The following is a 20,341-nucleotide window of genomic DNA, read 5'->3' on the forward strand; positions in this document are numbered from 1 at the left end:
CCTGATCACTAGCTCAAGGAGATCATGCTGAGCTCTTAGGCGCGGCGTGAGGAAGAATTTCATGAAACCGCAAGCCCGCATGGCGTTGCAGCAGTTCACATCCCCCCAAGCAGCTATATCTTCCACATCGTGCACTCTTTCCTGCCATTGGAAAGCCATTGTGTCCTGCACAAGCCATAAAAACCAATTAGAAGTGCTGACATTGGAGATTTTACGTTCAATTCAAAACAAAATAATTTTTCCGCGCCAGCGCGGCTGTTTTAAAAACAGTCGCGCTGGCCATGGCAGCCCTTCGTTAATTTTCGAGGTCAGCGCGGAAGAACACGGGTTTTCCGCGCTGACCCGAAGTTGGCCACGTTTTGTTCTAATTCGGTCAGCGCGGACCCGCGTGGGATATCCGCGCTGACCGAGGGCGCATCCATGCACCAAAAATTCACCCAATTGGGCAAATTTAACCGTTAAAATCCTACCAAATACAATCAAAATGCAGGGCAAGGGAACGAGAACCTACCTGGAAGAAGCGGTTCGAGAAATGGTGTCCGTACGGGCTGGAAATCACTCCGTCAACTTTCTGGCTTCTCCACGTCCTTCACGTCCCAAAATAGTAAAATGGTAAAAATGATTTCTTACTCCCCCTATTTATAGTAAAAACTCATAAATTGCCATATTTTTTGGGTTTTTGCCATTTTTAGCCATGACTTTAGCCCTAAATTTGTTAAATGCATGTTTTAATATGTTTTTTACACATATCGAATGGATTTATGCGGGTAGTGCTCTTGTGCAGGTTCAGATAAAGCAACTTGGTCATGACGGTCCTCTGTGCATATGGTCCCCAAATATGTCGTCTCTAAGCTCTTTTCCGACATTAAACAAGAGAAGATAGCCGAGCCTCCTTTCAGCTCGTTAAAAGGAACGAAAGGCGGTCGTTTTAAGCTCTTTTTTCGACCGTTGAACTAAAAAGATTGTCGGGTGTTTGTCGTTTCGCACTCGATATCGGCTCTAAAACGACGTGTCTTCGACCGCTTTTTTACTTTTTCGGGTCGAAGGCACTATTCACGAAAAGTACTCCTCGGTCGTAATGGCCGGGCGGTTCTTTCGAGCATAGTTTTATACTTTTTCGGGCTCGAGAGACACAACTGTACGAAAAAGGACCCCCCTGGAGTCTCCTTTTCCGCATTCTTTTCAGACTCTCGAAACAAAAAAAGAGACCGAGTTTTTCCTTTGTCAGGCTCGTAAAACACTCAATGACATCGGGTATTGTCGAAATGACGCACATCAAGCATATGCTATCCCCGTCAGGCTTGTCATCCAAAAATAGTCGGGGTACCTTCCAGAAATGGTGGGGAAAATGGAACTATGATTACAGTCGTGTCGGCAGTACGTCGCTCTTGAACATGGCACTCCGTTGCTTCGTGTCTGGGTGGGGTCATCTCATCTTGTTTTCGCTAGCCTCCGTGGGTTTGGGTTATCCTATTTGGCCTCTCATTTGCTCATTGCTATCATCACCATATCCTCTGTTCATTTGATGTCAAGTACTGCCAAATCCGTTATAGTGCCGCCATATGTTCAAGAGAAGTTGACCTCTGCCACAATACAACCTCGTTCGCTATCTCACACAAACTATTGTACCTCTGTCTCGTGTCGATGATGTGGGAAACATTATGGCCCACCTTCGATCAAGGTCCTCTCCCGTCGACTCCAACTCATTATCCGGGAAGGTGACTTAGAGACTCCCTTCAGGTGCCTTGGAGCCTGCATGCCTCAATGGCAGGTTCTTCGTGTTCGACGCAAGGTTTACATCATTGGCCTTCGATCGAATGATTCCGTGGGTGTTCGACGCCAGCTCATTGATTCACACGCCACGGATTGTACCTATAGTACCTTGAGGACCATTGTCATTACTGGTGGTACCTCTCGCGTCTGTTAACAGTTTTCATCATTGACTGGTAATCAGACGATGTTCATGCATGTTCGACTTCAACTCATGTATTCACATGTTTGAACTTGTACTTTGTTCGGGTCGAGATGGAGCGCAAGACCCTGGACCCTTGTCTGTTATGGTCCAGGCTGCGATTTTGTGGATGATCATTACATGACTCATTGATGGATGGCTGCGCCCATACCTGAGTCTTCATGGATGGCTGCGACCATACCTTATCAGTCTTTTGGTCTCTTTAGCTGGGTGGCTGCGTCCATTCCACAGACCAGTCTTCGCATGTCCTTTGGATGGTTGCGCTCATGCCTAGACTGCATGTACTTGATTGTCAGAGATTTTCGGTCCTTCCTGGTGGCGTTCCAGTTCGGCGTGTGTTGTAAAGCATTTCACCCCTCCCACTCTCTCGGTCTTCATGCTTTAGAGGGCATCTGTTACACAGTAATTTGTCACTGCCTTCCTGTCAGTCATCCTGCTGTGGAGAGAATTCATAATCACTAAGCTCCTGCTTTCTGAACCGGCCCAAAACCCATTTTTCCAAAGTTTTATTCATCAGTGCGTCTGTTCCTAAAATAACCGCGATGACAGGCGCCCTGTAGTGTATTCCGTGCGCTGCCAGCGCGGAAGAACATCACTTTTCCGCGATGGCCGACAGCGCGCCTTTCCCGTGTGCTTCCGCGCTGACATGACTGTCTCAGTTATTGAGACGCGACGACAGCGCGACAGTTTCCTAATAATCCGCGCTGATCCAGTTTGGGCGAATTTGTTCAAATAGCCAGCCTTCCAGATAATTCCAGGCTTGGTTGTTAGCTTTGTGAATATCAACTCCCTTCTATGGCATGTCTGTTCGACCCTTTCCAACAACTTCCCTTGAAGATAAGCTCATCCTTCCCCCTTTTTATGAGACTCCTTCTCCTATATAAACTCTCACCATTACCATGAGCAGCTAGTTAGACATAGCTTGGAATAGCTTGGATTGTACAGAGCTTGTAGTGCTCAGATTGCTGCTATAGGTTTGGTGTGCTAGGTGTGGAAGTAATTGATTGCTTAGGGAAGGTTGTTTTGTGCTACTTGTGTGAGAGAGAGAGAGTTGTTTGTCTTGGGAGAATCATCCTCAAAGGTGAATGCTTGAGATACATGCTGACTGGCCCCTCCTGAGAAGGTTACCGACGTCAGAACATTTGGTTGTACTCTTCTCTATCCTGATTAATAATAGATGACTGCTATTATTGTTCCATTCTCATTTGTCTATGCAATGATTAAATGTGAATTACATCTTTTCTGACTGATGTATGGTTGCTTTTACTAGATTTCACGCTTGCGTTTGTTTTCTCTTCGTGTGTGTAGGTATCTATTCGTGGAGATCGCGGAGGATTGTGACCAGCCGAAGCGAAGGAGCGAAAGCAACGTCTCTTCGTCAAACGACAGCGCAGGAATCCAAGTAGGTGCTATTTACCTCTTGTTTAATTGTAATTAGGAACATGCGTAGCAGCATTGTGTGATTGTTGCTAGACCCCTGCTGGGCTAGTATGGATCGCCTCTATCCGTAGAGGGGATTTACCTCTCCAACAATACTGTAATACAAATGAGAATATAGCTGACATGTTCACTAAGCCTCTTGGGAAGGCAAAATTTGAGTTTTGTAGAAGTAGGTTATGTGTTGTAAAAAATCAATATTATATTGTAACCTTCGCTGAGACTTAGACCAGCAGGCATGACAATTAAGAGTATGTTTACAGTGTTATATGTATTGTGCCATAGTATATTTGTCATATGGTTGGAATTAAGGGAAAGTGTTGGGTAACATTAATTCCAACCACCTGCAATAAATGTAGTAGCTAACCTCTTCTGGAGAATTCGGTGGATGTCTCGAAAGATAGATAGCTTCCTGGAGATGCCACCGACTCCAGAAACTTCTTTGATGTATATAAAAACTTCAGCGATCGAATGAAAATAGTGTTTTGAGTTTTGTGTTCAGTGTCCGTGTTGGCTTATCTAATTATTATAACCTCACATTTATGATATATAAATTCAGCGACTTACTAATGGCATTAGAATTTTAATTTCAAAGTTGGTAAGTTGTGTTTGTGGCAATATTTAAAGAATCTGTGAGAAAATATGTGGAGCTCATGGTGTGATTCTAGGGGCACATTGAAAACAACTATTGCAGGTGATTACCAGGCTTATTTTCCTTGAAAAATCAGGACCATTCGGGGAGCATGTTGGAGTTTCAGCTTTCAATTAACAAGTTATTGAACGATTGGAAATACTGCTGCGTAAAAATACTCAGTATAGCCCCATTGGTATTTGGCTAATAACATAACCTGAAACCACATCATCCCTAAACAAAAAAATTTGAATATCATTTGAACATTTCAGATATTTATTTATAGAATAATGGGAAATGCCAATGTACAAGAAGGATTACACAGTTCCTTCCAGATACAAGGCAAAAAGTACTGGTCCCCAATGTGCTTGGGCTTGACCAAGTTGTAAAAGCACAAGACATTCACCAAACTTAGCCAAATTATCTGCTTTTCCGTGACTCTGCTGACTTTTCAGTCACACCAGAGCACACCCGTGCATAAATATAGGCACTGTTCTGTAAACTCACAAGAAGTTTTGTATATTTCCGTATATTTGGAGGGAATGCAGAAGGCCTTCAGAGAATTAGCCAAAAATTAACCAAATCAGACTCCTGGCACCTAGAAAATCTTTCAGGTTTCGATGCAGCCAAAAAACAAGGCACAGAAACGTAGCCTATACTCCTACGCATTTAACTCTGTCAGTGACCGGTAGAAAGTCTTGAGTCACCAGCAAGAACTGTTTCCAGATATGCAGCAATGATCTGTCTTTTCAAAAAAACATTCGCTGAAATTACCATCTCACCACAACTCACTTTTAATAATGTTCGAATATATTATTTTGATAATGTTTAAATATATTCAAATTAGTTTTTGATATGTCCTTGTTATCCTTTATGTATCGAAAATCTTTCATTTAATTTATATAAATTAAGGATGATTTAACCGCATACATGTTGGAATCATGAATTTTTTTATAATATATGTTGATAATCTAATTATACCTCTAGGAAGTGACACCATAGGTCTACCCTACCTCACCGGGTGGGAAATTTGTTGTTGGGATGCCTTTTCCAATTATAAGAAGCTTGTGTTATGATGTTTATGTCTTGAAGTCAGTGATTTTTATAAAGAAGCCATGTTAAAGTTGGTACACCATTTAGTAAATAAATATGCATAATGGATAATAAAAAGAAAAAGGCATAAAGTAAAGCTTATTATATAATAGTGGGCAAAGCTTATTATATATTATTGTGTAAGTCATAAATTTTGTTGCGTGATTATAATATTGGGTAATAAAAGTATATAATATTGGGTAAAGTTGAATTTAATGTGTGATTGCATATTGTCAAGTTATCTTAGTTTGCTAGTGGAAAAAAGTTTAAACACTTTTCACGTGGTTTATTGTAATCATCAAGTTTTTGTGTGATCAATAGAAGAGCCGAAGATGTATGTTTTGTGTGAATTATTTGTGTTATTTTGTGTCTATCTTCTTTTGTCTTTCTAACAAATTGGTGTCAGAGCCAAGGAAGAATCACAAGATCCGTAGAGCCAGCAAAACCAATAAAAAAAGATGGACAAGGGAAGAAGGTCGGTAATTTTTTTTTTAGATTGCAAAATTGTCGTATAGTTAATTAAGTACATTGACCAACGCATCCCAGCACTTTTGTAAATTGTGTTCATCGATTTATTAATACAAAGAGCCGCATACATCAGGCAAAAAAAAGGTCAAAGCATTTTGAAACGTCATGTAGCCGCATTGAAACATTTTCAAAAGGCACGTGACATCCTTTTTCTAACGATTTGGATTATCAAAGATTTGGGTTATGTGTTTATGAAATTTTTTTATATAAAATGTTTTTATACCATCTTAGTTACATCTAACACCGGATCTATCATGTGTCGAGAGGGATCAAATCCTTTGAGGTGCAAACATTCTTTTTGGCGTGTAGAACTTGACGAAAGGTTTTCACCTCGAGGGATTTGATCCCTTTCGGCACGTGATAGATTCGGTGTTAGATGGATCTAAGTTGGTTCTAGTTGAGGGCAACAATGTCACATTTTTAGATTATCATTATTATGTATATGTTTGAGATAAAATTCTAAATTCACATTAGGTTTTCTTTGCTTGGCATGACCATATCATTCTCCTTTAATTTAGTTTGAGTTGCTTGCCTTGATGGTTTGTACATCTGCATTTGGATGCATTGAGTGGTTTGTGTGTTTATGTATTTGGATTTGGATGGTAATTTTTGTGAATGTTACAGTTGTGTGATATTGTTATGTGTATTTAATTGTTTATTAGTAATTAATTGGTGATAAATAAATGAGACAATTTTGTTAATAGTGCAAGAGGATTGGTGCTATACATCTATTTTATTTAATTTTAGGTATCACAACTTTTGACGACTAATTAGTTCTAAATAGTGTTCCTCCAAGTATTACAAAATATAACTTGAAGAGTAATTTTAATAATTTACTGCGTTAAGATTACTCTTGAAATAATTTGTTTCTTTGCGAATGTTTGAAATAATGTATTTCCTTCAAGAATATTTGAATACATATAGTTGTCTATTAGTAATTAGTTGGTGATGAAGAAAGGAGACAATCTTGTCAAAGATTAATTTTCATTTTGCACGAGGAATAATTTTGCACATCTTTTTCATTTTAATGCTAGGTATCACAACTTTTGACAAAAAATTATTTCGTAATAGTGTCTCTATTTATTACTAAATATATCTTGAAAAATATTTTTTGTAATAATTTCCATCGTCAAGATTAACAACATCTAATGAATCTAATGCAAACAATCAAATAGGATTAGAAATATCTACACTAAAATCAATGCATCGAATGTAAGCAATCAAATGAGATTAAAAATCAACATCTACACTGAAATCAATGCATCTAGTGCAAGCTATCAAATAGTATTAGAAATCCACATCTACACTTAAATCCATGCATCTAATGCAAAAAATCAAATAGGATTAGAAATCCACATCTACACTGAAATCAATGCATATAGTGCAAGAAGTCAAACATAATTAGAAGTCAATATCTACACTGAAATCAATGCATCTATCGCAAACAATCAAATAGGATTATAAATCACCATCTACACTAAAATCAATGCATCTAGTGCAAGAAATATTCTTCTCTCCCCCCTTCATCTAATCTTGAAAATTATTTTTAATAATTTACAGTCTCAAGATTAACAACATCTAATCCATTTAATGCAAGAAATCAGATAGGATTAAAAACAATATCTACACTAAAATCAATGCATATAATGCAAGCAATAAAATAAGATTAGAAACCAACATCTACAATCTAATCAATTCATCTAGTGCAAGCAATCAAATATAATTAGAAACTAGCATATACACTAAAATCAATGCATCTAGTGCAAGAAATCAAATATAATTAGAAACCAGCGTCTACACTAAAATCAATGCATCTAGTGCAAGAAATCAAATAGGATTAGAAATCACCATCTACATCGAAACCAATGCATCTAGAGCAAGTAATCAAATATAATTAGAAATCAACATCTACACTGAAATCAATGCATCTAGTGCAAGCAGTCAAATATAATTAGTAATTAACATCTCACTAAAATCAATGCATATAATGCAAGCAATCAAATAAGATTAGAAACCAACATCTACAATGAAATCAATGCATCTAGTGAAAGCAATCAAATATAGTTAGAAAGCAACATCTACACTAAAATCAATGCATCTAGAACAAGCAAACACAGGATTAGAAATCACCATCAACGGCAACACCAATGCATCTAGAGCAAGTAATCAAATAGGATTAGAAATCAACATCTAAACTAAAACCGATGCATCTAGTGCAAGAAATCAAATATAATTAGAAATCAACATTTACACTGAAATCAATGCCATCTAGTGCAAGCAATAAAATAGGATTAGAAATCATCGTCTACACTGAAATCAATACATATAGTGTAAGAAATATTCTTCCCTCTCCCCACTCCATCTATATCTATATATCACTACATCTTTCATTTGTCTCTCTATCTCGCAACCCCAAAAACACACACACACACTCTCCATATCTATCTATATCTTCCTCCCTCTCTCTATCACTTCCTTCACCTCCCATCTATATATCTATCTCCCTATACCTCTCATTTATCTCTCTATATCACCCCCAAAACATGCACACTATTTCTCCATATCTATATGTTTCTCCCTCCCTATCTCTTCCCCTTCACTCTCTCTCCACCCCTTATATCTCTCTTCCCTCCTCTCATCTTTTCATGTCTCTTTATCTCCCTTATCACTCTCTCTCTATCTTTCTCCACCTTTTTCTCTCCATGTCTTTCTTCTTACCTCCCTCTCTCTTTTCCTCCATCTCCATCTCTATCTCTCCTCTCCCTCACATTCTCTCTCCACCTCTCTTTTGTCACACCCTCTCTCTCTCTCCACTTTTGTCTCTCTGTCTTTCTTCTTCACTCCTTCTCTCCCCTCTAACTCTATCTCTCTGTCCCTCCCTTTCCATCTTTACCTCTCTCCATGAGGGCTTCACTAGGGGAGCAATACCATACCACGTGGATTCATATTGGGGGATATATGTTAAAGAAAAAAATGGCATAATATATTGGAAGATATATAGCGAGTGAAGGGTTTTTATATTGGCAAGTATAAAAAATTGAATTCAAAGTTAATGGAAAAATATAAAGCGACATAAAAAATGTTAATGAAAAAATTGATACCTGCAATATCTAGTGGAAGTGGGGGTTTTTTAAATTGAGAAGGTGTATTGGGTTCTTATTGGTAGAGGGTTAAATAATGTGATTTTTAAGAGTATTTTATAATATGTAGTCAAAAGTAATATAAACTTTGAAATGAGAACTATAAACTTAAAATGAGAACTCTAACAAAAAAACCCAAAAAAAACAACCTAAAAAACAAAAAAATGTTGATGCTAGAATGTCGGAAATTTTTAAAATTTTGACAATTTTTCAACCACAACATTATGGAAAAAATTTAAAAATGAATACTTGAATGAAAGAATTATTAAACGAGGAGTAATTTCTTTTTTAAATGTTAAAAATATGACTACTCTAAAATATTAGCGTAAGACGACTTGGCACATTGCAACAAAAATTTAGAAGTCAACTATCAAATTTACACACATTGTAAGCACATTCGATCCATTGTAATGAAAACTTAAATACCAACCATGAAATTGACACATTGTGAGGGCGGACTTGATCTTTTATAACAAAAATTTTAAAATTGACAATCAAATTAAGACATAATGAGATTGGGTTACTAGTCATGAATCGACACAGACTCTATAGGAAAAAATAAAATAATAAAAATGAAAAATATAAAAGAACACTAATTAAAACATTGAAAAAAAAATATTTTTACATCTTGATAATGAACTTCAATATAGGGTTCAAAACGTTGATGAAAATTTCAAAGATGCGATAGATCCGAAAACCCCAGTACAACAACAAAAAAAACACACAAAGTTTTAAAATAATAATTAGTAAATAAAAATATACGTTAAAAAAAAAACACATGAGAAAAAACCATTGGAAAAATTAAAAACAAAAAGAAAAACACACAAATTTAAAATAATAATAATAATAATAATAATAAGCAAATAGTAACATATATTATAACACATAAAAATTTAAAAAAATAGCAAAAAAAATAAATATAAAAATATACATAAAATGACAAAATAATAAATCAAAAATAACAAATAAAAAATAAAAATAAAAACAAAATAAACTTAAATATAAAACATTAAAGAGAAAAACGTAAAAAGAAAGAAAGAAAGAAAGAAAGTTAAATAAAAACTAAAGACATTCAAATTAAATTAAAAAAAAATTACAAAACATTTAAAAATAAAAAATAAAATAAGCCAATTCCGAGATTTTGCTTGGGCCAAGCCTAGGAATCATATATATATATATATATATATATAATTTTTTATTTTTAATTATGCGTTTTTTTATGTTTTTAATTTTATTTTTTTGTTGTTGTTTTTTATTTGTTTAATGTTTTTATTATCATATTTTTTTATTGTTTTTTATTTAATTTGAATGTTTTTTTTTTTTTAATATATGTGTGTTTTGAAATATTTGTTTTTTTCTTCTACATGTTAATTTTGTTTATTTATTTTTTATTTATTTTTTATGTTTTTTGTATTTTTGAGTTTATATATATAATGTTTTTTTTAGCAAAAAAGTTTAAAAAATTCATTATAAATAAAATATTTCAAAGAAAAACAAAAAAACACTTATTTGGAAAACTCTTTAAAAACTAACATCCTAGGACGAAAAACACGAAGAGAAATAAGACAGCTTTAAGAATTGTTAAATAATGAACATTTCAAAATAATATGCATACTAAAGACATAAGAAAATTTAAAGTGTCAAAAATGTCTTAAAAAAATGTTGAGTGTTTTTCAAAATCCTCATGAAAATCACCAATATCTAAAAAAAATGTTTATATTTGATACATAAAAAAAATATAAAGTGTAAAAAATATCTTAAAAAAGATGTATTCTGAATCAACACTTTTCAAAATCGATTGATTTTTTTGCTACCTCAAAAAAATGGGTAATCGTATTAGTTTATGTTTCAAGGTTTACGTTGTTCAAATTAAGGGAATTGTTTAATAGGCCACGAACGCACGTGAGAGATCAGAAGTTAATTGAGTGAAGCCCCTGTTCCTCTCTCCCCTTCTCTCTCAAGTCCTCTCTCTAGTCCTTTCCCTCTCTCATTTTTTCTCCTACCTCCCTCACTCTGCCCCTATCTCTTTCTGACTCTCTCTGCCCTTCAACTTTGTCCCTTTCTTCCTCTCTCCCTCCTCCATCTTTGTGTACCCATCTCTCTCTCTTACCCTTCTCTTGTAGAAATTTTGAATAATTTAACACTTATTCATAGAGATTATCCTAATTATACACTATTTGCGGAATGCATGCATAATACATAACCTCCTCTACGTTGATCATCAATTTGCAGAATCAAAACATTCGCATGCGCACATTGAAACACATCAATAAAACATATCAACACAGTATGTAACCAAGGAAAGCATACAGTTCAAAACCCCAACTATATGTATATTATAATGATTGAGAACATGTAACAATACATAGTACAATACTCCTCGCAAGTACTCAGTACTATCTCCACCTGTTACACACAAACTAGCTCATATCTGAATCAATCACAGGTTCAAATCTCTTCCACTGCTTGCCTGCCTCCACTGCGCAATCCTGCATGAGAATAGATGAGAATGGCTGATCCAAACTCGTATTTCTCTTGGCTGAACCACGCAATCCTCATTGGCAATACTCAATCCATTGATTGTGCAAATCTCATACACAACTATAGTCACAATTGACAATTGTCTTGCCCTTTCACTCACCTCTAACACTTGTCTCCACTGAACTGTCCGTGCACTGAGTTAACTGATGTATTATTTAGTTGCTTTATGAGTTAATAATTAGTGAATTAATTAACAATTAATTCACATCACTCATCACTAGTGTATTATGCAATTAGACTAAATACAACTAGTTCAACTAAATCAAAATGAACACAACTCCATCAACTCCTTAATCAACTCCACCAAACTTAATCACTTGAGTTCTAACTGAAGTCCATCATGCAATAGCTCAACTAACCCATAAGAAAAGCGTATTTCCTTCTGACAGCTGCATGTGCCACATCCGTAGTTCGAACTGAAGTGCTCCAAGAGGATAAGATAATGTTTATAGTCCAAATATTATTAAGAGCTAATAATATTCGACTGTTCTATTTTTAGCCTGGCAGTCTCAAAATAGACTCCGCCCATATGTCTAAAAATAGAAGTCCATCTATTTTTACCAACATGAGCAATCATCCACAAATAGCATCCTGCAACTCATAGACCATGATCCATATGTCTAAAAATAGACTTTGCACCAAAAATAACCTGCGAGCCCACTTAGTGAAGGCGACTCCTTTCCACTAAGCTCCATCATCTTGTTGCATTTTCAACACTCCCTCTCAACAAGATATGGATTATCTGAAACCCCTATCATGCAACTCTGGAATGTTCTGCATGCAACACATTTTCCCGGTCCACTTGCTCCAACAACACTTGAAACAAAAACACTCCCAACTGACCACTCTGTTGGGCTAGGAACATACTCTGATGCTGAAGCTCTACCTGCTGCTGACAAGTGCTCCCTCTCTGAAATCTGCGCTACTGCAACATCTCCATGCATCTCGCACCATTGCACGCTTATCTGTGCCACCTAGCACTGTGCAAAACACTTGTGCCTCTCGCATTGCAGCAGCCTGCTAGCTATGTGCTGTCTTGGGATTCCCTGCACTGTCACTCTCTCTACCGCTCCATCCGCATTTGTCTACCCAATCAATCAGTTCCTGCTACTCCACATTGGGGCTCTCGTAGCAAGGTCTCATCCAAGAGGTTGGGTACCTCAAGGATCTTGCCCCTCCTCCTTGGGACGATCAATCCACATCACCCCACCTCCTACCTGGAGGTATGGCTGCATGCGATCTCTCAGCCCACCTGGCTCGAAGTTTCCCCCTACTGGAGGTCTCTGCATGAGTAGATGTCTCTACTCGATCTCCTCTCAGTTTCCCTTGTTGTGGCTGCTCCACAACCTCCTGAAGTTGCTGCACCAATCGTGGCTCCTCCACAATCGTCTGAGACTTCTTCTGGCTCTGGATGTTGAGATTTAATATATGCTCCCTCTCAACCACTAAGTCTCCATCAGTTGCCTCGCTACTCAAGGTTTTGCATGCATCTTGAACCTCAAGAGCTTACAGGTTCTTGACGTGTGAACCAATTTGCTTCACCTGTCTAGTGATGATGTGTCTAAGGAAAACCTTTCCCTTACTGAATACTACATCATAGCCTCTGTCTTCCAGCATCGCGATCGACACCAAGTTTCTCTTCAGTCCTGGTACATACTTGACATCGGTCAAGGTAAGGCGAGCTCCATGCTCCCTCTGAAAAATAACCGTGCCTACACTTGAGACACTATACTTCTCATCATTACCCATTGCTATGAGTATCTGGAGATCTTTCTCCTCCAAAGTACTGAACAAACTCTTGTCACCGGTCATGTGGAAAGAAGCTCCACTGTCAAGAAACCAACCACTTCCCACCATGGATGAAACCATGCATGTGAAGAGTGTGAAATCCAACTCAAATTGTGAAGCAAGTGCCTCACCTTCAGATCCTTCCCCGGATCCCTTCTTGGATTTCCTCCGTGGACAATTTGCATCATAATGGCCCACCTCATGACAACGAAAGCATCGCACTTTCAATTTTTCAACCTTCTTCCCATCATTGGAAGAACTAGATTCGGAAAGAGAAACCTTCTCCTTCCCCTTCTTTGCTTTGGCAGCCAAAGCGCAATTTTCTTCATCAGATGCCTTTGATGAAGATCCGTCCGTGGTATTCCGCCTGTTCTCCTCTTGCACAAGATCAGACCAAAGTCTCTCCCATCCGGGCAATTTCTCCTGACCATTGACAGAGTCCTGATAGGAATGCCAACTCTTCGGAAGACCAAGGAGAGCCAAGCTCACCAAGTCCTCATCATCGACAGTCACCCCCACACTTCTCAGCTCATCCCGACATTGGGTGAACTTCGTGAGATACTTGGGAATATTGTCTCCATTCTCACACTTAATGTTTCTGAGTTTATCCTTGAGCACCAACTTCGTCTGGTCGCTCTTGCTTTGGAATAAATCTGTCAATGCTTTCCACATCAAGTATAGAGAAGCCTTTCCATGCAGGCTGGATACAAGGTGATCCTTCACACCCTCCAACAGAATCCTTCGACACTTTGTTGTCTTCTTTTTCCAAGCCTCAACTTAAGCAGCATCAGTAGGCTTTGGGACCTCAGCATCTATGAACTCCTTCAACCCATTGTCATCTAACATCGCCTCCATCCTGTCTTTTCATGCAATATAATTCGAGCTGCCTTCAAGAGCACACTCCAATCGAAATCCGTTGAAAGACATTTCAACTTTGACACCAAGAAAACACTGCTGCAAATTCAAATTCCACCAGCTCAAAACTCAACCGCTTCTGATCTAAAATTCGTGAGAACAAAGTATTTCTCGTACAGAGATTGACTGTATGGCATTTACCGGATATCTGACCTTCCAAAAGAAGGATGAATCCAGAAGTTACCTGGCCCGATTACAGACTCTGCTTGAAGAAATAAAATGTAATCACTTTCTGAATAATAGATCTGATGATCAATTTCGCTCCGATACCATGTAGAAATTTTGAATAATTTAACACTTATTCACAGAGATTATCCTGATTATACACTATTTGCGGAATGCATGCATAATACATAACCTCCTCTACGTTGATCATCAATTTGCAGAATCAAAACATTCGCATGCGCACATTGAAACACATCAATAACACATATCAACACCGTATGTAACCGAGGAAAGCATACAGCTGAAAATCCCCAACTATCTGTATATTATAATGATTTAGAACATGTAACAATACATAGTATAATACTCCTCGCAAGTACTCAGTACTATCTCCACCTGTTACACACAAACTAGCTCAGATCTGAATCAATCACAGGTTCAAATCTCTTCCACTGCGCAATCCTGCATGAGAATAGATGAGAATGGTTGATCCAAACTCGTATTTCCCTTGGCTGAACGACGAAATCCTCATTGGCAATACTCAATCCATTGATTGTGCAAATCTCATGCACAACTATAGTCACAACTGACAGCTGTCTTGCCCTTTCACTCACCTCTAACACTTGTCTCCACTGAACTGTCCATGCACTGAGCTAACTGATGTATTCTTTAGTTGCTTTATGAGTAAATAATTAGTGAATTAATTAACAATTAATTCACATCACTCATCACTAGTGTATTCTGCAGTTAGACTAAATACAACTAGTTCAACTAAGTCAAACTGAACACAACTCCATCAACTCCACCAAACTCAATCACTTGAGTTCTAACTGAAGTCCATCATGCAATAGCTCAACTAACCCATAAGAAAAACGTATTTCCTTCTGACAGCTGCATGTGCCACATCCGTAGCTCGAACTGAAGTGCTCCAAGAGGATAAGATAATGTTTATAGTCCAAATATTATTAAGAGATAATAATATTCGACTGTTCTATTTTTAGATTGGCAGTCTAAAAATAGACTCCGCCCATATGTCTAAAAATAGAAGTCCATCTATTTTTACCAACATGACCAATCATCCACAAATAGCATCCTGCAACTCATAAACCATGATCCATATGTCTAAAAATAGACTTTGCGCCAAAAATAGCCTTCGGGCCCACTTAGTGAAGGCGACTCCTTTCCACTAAGCTCCATCATCTTGTTGCATTTTCAACATCTCTCCCTCTCTCACTCCTCTCTTTCTCTCTCTGCATTGACCCTCTCCCCTCTCTTTCATTTTATCCCCATCTCTCCCTTATCACTCCCTCTATCTCTCCACACCTATCACTTTATGTCTTTGTTCTTCCCTTCATATATATCTAGAGTTAATATATATCATGATATATTAATAATATTATAATATAACAAACTGATTATCATATTAAATTTAATATTGCATTAATCAGAAGTTATTAAATTTATTAATATTAGATTTAATGATCATTTTTTATGGCATGATAACAAAATTTATAATAAAACTACATCAAATTAATATTTTCAAATATTAGAACTTTGATGTGCAAACATTTATGTCTTTAAAGATTTTAATATATTCGTACGATATGTTTTTTTCCCTTTAAAGATTCATTTTACAATATTTAATTAAAAATATTTATTTGTGTTGAATTAACCCTTTTTTATTTATTTAAGAGATGGTATTGTCTAAAAAGTAAAGATGTTTAAAATTTTACCTAATTTGGAATTTTAATGTGGTAATTTTTTTATAAAGGTAAATTTATGATTCATTCAAATTCACGCATATGATAAAGGAACTACTAAAGAGAGATAATTTATTCTACATTCAAATTATATATAATAATACATAGTTATATTTTAATAATTAATATAATAATACATAGTTATATTTTAATAATTAATCTTAAACCATTAATAAATTTAAAAAGTTATATATAATCTAAAGATTCAAGTTATACATAATTTAAAATTCAAGCTAATGTTTTCATTGACATTAGTAAAAAATATTTTAATTAGTTTTTTGAAAACGTGACATACTTAGACACGAGGACACCAGGATCACACTGAGTTGTAGAATGAGCCTCACAACGCAATAAAAAAAAATACATATATATATATAAAAAAAATTTATAAATTTTTTTATATTAAAGAGTTTATTTAAAAGGGTTTATTTATAAAGGTTTTGTAAAGTTTTATAAAAAGAAAGTTTTTTTTGAAAAAGAGCCTAAAAGGTTCATAAAAGTTTTTATAGAGGGTCTTATCATTATGTAAAGAGAATATTTTTTTAAGAAAGATGGTTTCGTCTAGTTTCTTGCCGCAATTTCCACCATTTACCGGGAAAGATTATTATGCGTGGGCCATTAAGATGGCGACCACATTAAAGGTTCATGATGTGTGGATTATGCCTAGTTTGGCTTTCCAGGACCTAAGAATGAACCAAAAGAACGAGTCATCACTAATGCAAAGAGGGAACCATGGAAGAAGACAAAAAGAAGGATGCACAAGTGTTGCAACTTATCTAGCAAGGAGTAGACCGAGCAGTGTTCCAGAAAATTATGATCACGTCTTCAACAAAGGCATCATGGGAGACTTTGGCGAAAAGCTATAATGGTATGCCAAAGTCAATATTCTTAAGTTGCCAAATACTAAAAGAGATTTTGAAAGTCTGCAAACAAAGGAGACAAAGAACATCGATTCATTTATGAATCAGATCATGCTTTTCGTAAATCAGTTAAAAATTTATGGTGATGATATTAAATATGAAACAATGGTTGAAAAATCCCTCAGATCTTTGTCTACAAAATTTGATGCTATAGTAGCAGTCATAGAAAAACCCAAGGATTTGGAAACATTGAAATTTGATGAGTTGATGAGATCACTTCTATCCCATCAAGAAAGGATAGATAAAAATAAGGATTCCACTTTAGAAACCACTTTCAAAAGCTAGGTTTCTATTTCAAGAGACAGAGGTCAAGGCAAAGGTAGATCAAGAGGCAGAAGACATGGTGGTCAGAGAGATGGTCGAGAAGAGAATGAACATGAAAGTGGAAGCAACAGAAAAAACTTCAATAATAATCAAAGTGTTGACAAATCAAAAGTGAGATGTTATTATTGCAATAAATTTGGTCACTATGTCCATGATTGCAAGAAGAGTATAGTTGGTCAAGGAAACCAGTGAGCTAATGTCACTACAAAGAATACTAACTCCATGTTCCTAGCTTTCCATACCATGCATGAACTTTCTCATAATGTGTGGCTATTAGACAGTGGTTGCAGTAACCACTTGACAGGCAACAAAAATTTGGTTGCAAATTTGGATCAATCTGTCAAGACAGAGGTAAATTTGGGGATGGAAAAAACTGTGGATGTAAATGGAAAAGGAATGGTCAACATTGTGACCAAGCAAGGTGAGTCGAAGACAATTTCAGAGGTATATTATGTCCCTGGCCTCAAACATAATCTGATAAGTGTTTGTCGATTGAAGCAGAAGGGATACAAAGTTATTTTTCAAGGAAAAGAGTGTGTTAGATATTATTTTTGGGATTCAACTGCGTTAAGAAAGTCATTCACGTATGACCATTTCCATGAGAGGTAGTCGTAAGTGACTAATTTCTCATGATTTGAATAGTTCACTTAGCACTCATTGCATTGGGTGATGCTCACAGGGGTGAAGAAGTGGGATTGAAACTGGTGAAATAAATCACATAGCGTCAATCATCACTTCCGGGGCTTGCAACCGGTAACCAGGACTTCCCGGGAGGTCACCCATCCCAGATCTCCTCTGGCTCAAGCGCGCTTAACTGTGGAGTTTTCCCCTCAAGAGTGTGTTATTTATAAAAAGCCCCCAAGCAAGCAACTGATAGCAAAGGTGCAGATGACGAGGACCAAACTATTTCCTCTAATTATGAATTACAATGATCAGATCAGTTCTTTTACAGTTACATGTTCTAATGGTTATTGGTTATGGCACATTCGGTTTGGACACTTGCACTTCTCTAGTTTAAGATTGTTACAACAGAAATAGATGGTTAGAGGGTTGCCTCCCATCAAAGAACCTGCTAGTACTTGTGAGTGTTGCATCTTGGGAAAGCAACGCGGTGAAAGTTTTCCAAAGGGAGTTGCATACAGATCAAAGCAGACTCTTGAGCTAGTGCATCATGCTTGTGTAGACCTATGAGGACACAATCAATTGGTCGAAGTTGTTACTTCATCACTTTCATTGATGATTATAGCAAAAAGACATGGGTTTACTTCTTGAAGCAGAAGTTTGAAACTTTTGCAAAGTTCAAGGAATTCAAAGCCTTAGCATAGAACCAAAGTGATTGGCAGATTAAGGTATTGAGGTCAGATCGTGGTGGAGAATATGATTCAAAGGCATTCCATGATCACCGCAAACAACATGGAATCGGAAGATAGTTTACAACCAGATACACACCGCAACAGAATGTGTAGCTGAGAGAAATAATGGGACAATTATGAACATGAAAAGGAGCATAATGAAAGGAAGAAACTTGTCTAATGAGTATTGGGCAAAAGTAGTTTCATATGTTTTTATGTTATAAACATATCTCCTACAAAGAGTGTGATGAACAAATTACCAGAAGAAGCATGGCCAGGTATGTCATGCAACATATCTCATCTCAGAGTGTTTGGATGTGTAGCTTATGCACATGTGCCTAAAGAGATCAAAGGTAAGTTGGATGATAAAAGTGAAAAATGCATATTTACTAGCTATAGTGAGGAGTCAAAAGCTTACAAATTTTATATCCCTGACACCAAGAAGACCATAATCAACAAATATGTTGTGTTCAAAGAACAAGAGTCGTGGAATGAGACTGTAAACAAAATAGTTGATGCACAAACATCATTGATGGAAGAAGATGTAGTAGAGAAGGAGTAGCAAGAATCACAAGAGTAGACATCAGCGAGGACACCAAGATTTTCTGAGCAGCATGGATCTTCAAGCAGATCAATAGATTGAAATTCTCCCAGCAATCGATCAGGTGATGAATCAAGCAATGGTAAGAGAAAAATGAGAAGTATAAAAGATATTTATGATCATTTGGATGTTAGTTCAAACTTTGCATTGTTGTCATTCCAACCTTCTTTTGTTGAAATGTGGCAACAAGAATATTCCAATTTAATTTGTCCTTGAATTAAATTGGAATTAAAATCAAATTTAGTCTTACCAGCTACTTGGAAATAATTAATTAAGTTATTTTGACTTAATTAGTTGGAGAAATTCAAGTTAGAAGTATTTTTGAAGTCATGCAAGAGCTATCCCTTGAATTAAGGAGATAAGATTGAGTTATATTTGAGTTGTAATTAGTTAAATAAGTTTATTGATTTAAGTACAGTTAAATTAGTTCCAAAATTGTTTAAGGAACTAATAGAGAGTTATCAGTCAGTTGTTGCATGCATACACTCAACTAGTGTACTCTAGTTAACTAAAGATTCCCTCATCAGTAACTCGTGCATGTCTATTCTGAGAAAGACCTAGTTGAGATTAAAGATAAGGACAGTGTATTATCAGTTGCATGTGTTTTCTTGTAAAGAAAACTCATGCATGCAGAAAGAATCAATTCCTGGAGGATTGTGCAGTTTTGACAGTGTGTGAGATTAGGTGATCATCCACTGGGTAGAAGAGGTTTTCCACTTGGTGAAGTGAGAATCATCTCAGAGGAATTATGCAAGGAAATAGGAGCTTGGAGGGTAGAGAGGAAGGCTTGTGAGAAGCCAGGATTGCCTGTGACCATCTGTGAGAATTGTATTGAGCGTTGACTAGCTGTGAGAGCTAAGGCATTGTATGATTCCTATGTATTTCCACCTTGTATGATAATACAGATAGTGGGATTTTTAGCTGAGGCTTTCCCCAAAGTATTTTCATGTGTTTAATGTGCATTGATTCTGCTTCTTCTGGTTATATTGTTCAGCGCAATTCAGCTCGATCTTTAAGCTTCCTTAAATTGATAATAGAAGTAGGTTATAGTATTTTGCTTTGGTTATATTGTACTATCAGGTTAACCTACATGAAGATTTTCTACATGGTATCAGAGCCAAGTTTATCAGAGTTGTGAACAATATACTGAGAAGAGAATTCGAAGTTTGAAGTTC

This window comes from Pinus tabuliformis, chromosome 1_2 (genome assembly GCF_031772625.1).
Source record: "Pinus tabuliformis cultivar Carrire ecotype Pingquan chromosome 1_2, CPIR1, whole genome shotgun sequence".
Lineage (NCBI taxonomy): Eukaryota > Viridiplantae > Streptophyta > Pinopsida > Pinales > Pinaceae > Pinus > Pinus tabuliformis.